Below are 1,970 nucleotides of genomic sequence, written 5' to 3' on the forward strand. Positions count from 1 at the left end.
CCTTCTGTGGTCCTGGAAGGAGTAAATATCATCCTTGCCAGAAACACAGCAGGATGAGGCTTGCAAAAATTAAGGCAATGAGCAGTCTGTTGCTTTTCTAATAGTAAGTTGAGTAGATATTACTGACTATATTATTTCTTCATAATCACAAATGTAACTTTTCATCCTCAGAAATTAAGTTACAGTTATGAAAAGAAACAAGGTTGTGAGGGATAAATGCAATAAATGGCATTGCTGATTGGTAAGGAAGGCAAAGCCATTTATTCATTTTAGCTAGAGAATCTGTAAATCTTTAATAATTAGCTGGCTACATCCAGTTAAAATCTTTTTATAAAAACTTGTTTCAACTCAGGCTACCAGAAATGTTAAGTGCTATGTGTATCAGTATGGGTCTCAAGGATCTATTGTTCAAAATCGGCTTTCCTACCCATAGATTTTTTTCTCTTATCAAATGAGTGGGCAGAGAGTGCATTTATAGTAATTATTATGGGATTGCTCGGGTTTTCCCATCCCATCAAGTTAAATAAAACAGATTTAGCAGCAAAGATGGGAATCTCACTACCGCTAAGGAGGAGAAAGCAAGGAGTGCAGGTTGGTTTCCTGCAGGGCGAGAGATTCCTGTGCTAGTCAGACGCAGCCTCAGCAGAGAACCAGAGCCCAATATGAAGCAGAGCTGACTTGAGAATGCTGCCCCATGGAGCTGGAGTCAGAGCCAGGGGCCTCTGCCCAGGCTTGCTGGAGGAAGGAGGGAAGATGCCATAAACTGGCAGGACTAAAGAAACTTAGTAACACTGACCTAAGCCATGAGGCTGAAGGTCAAAGGGTCTGTGAGCACACCTGAGAAACTTGATTGGAATGAAGATTGTACATTTGAGCAGCTGTTTGCACTGAGGAATTGTATCCTGTTGCCTGCCTGAAATGTAACTGGTTAACTTCCCCAATAAATTTCATAACCTTGAGTATAGATCTGTGAGTTTATGTTGTTATGGCAACAGATTTCAGCCCCAAGAGAGTAGTAAGACTGGTGCTAGAATTATTAGAAAGAGGGACAGGCACATGGGAGACCACATCCGACATTACAGGTTTTTTATTGTGGATTTTGTGGATGACCATTCCCTTTTGAGGCCTTAGGCTGTCTAAGATCTTTATACTGTATTACAGGAGAGGTTAAGGAAAAAGTTCACCTGCAGGTAATAGCAAAAAGTAATTTTCTAGAACAAAATGCACATAAATGATGACTGAAAATTCAATGTTTTATAGTTTCATTCAAATCATAACTTTAAAATAACAACAACAAAAATAGTAAAAACTTAAAATTGGAAAATATATAACTTCCAAAACACCCTGGTCCTTTTGGAGCAGAAGAGAGAAAATAGCTCCCCTCCCCACACACACACACTAAGGTAATTTGGTTCATTATTCATAGTCATTTCACTAACAATATCAGCTGGGAAAAAACTGTAGATTTGAAGATTACTTTTAAGTAATCTAATAACTATGCTAATAAAAAAATTAAATTAATAACATGAACTTAATCAAAATTTTTAAAATGCTGATATGCAAAATTATGAAATTAAAAGGCAAGTCACAGGCTGGAAAAAAATATTTGCAAAACATATATCCAAAAAGGGACCTAAGGAATTCCTAACGAGGAGTCCAGAGTGAAGGCTGTATAGTAGAGTGGACCTGGAGGGAGGGATTGTAGAACATGAAAGAATTTTACTTTTCCAAGAGGGTAGTGTACTGGGGGGGGGGAGGGTTGGGAGGGGAGAAAAGTGCAACAATGAATGAATAGAAATAAAAAAAATAATAATCTTGACAATGTTGTTGTTGTTGTTGTTATGTGCCGTCGAGTCGCCTGCGACTCATAGCGACCCTATGTACAACAGCCCTAAACTCTGCTCTGTCCTGCGCCAATCGCACTGTCTCTGATACTCCCATCCCAATTATCCCAGTCACTGAATCAATCC

The sequence above is a fragment of the Elephantulus edwardii genome, unplaced genomic scaffold, assembly GCF_000299155.1.
Source record: "Elephantulus edwardii isolate Elephantulus edwardi_28Jun2011 unplaced genomic scaffold, EleEdw1.0 scaffold00096, whole genome shotgun sequence".
In the NCBI taxonomy this organism is placed as follows: domain Eukaryota; kingdom Metazoa; phylum Chordata; class Mammalia; order Macroscelidea; family Macroscelididae; genus Elephantulus; species Elephantulus edwardii.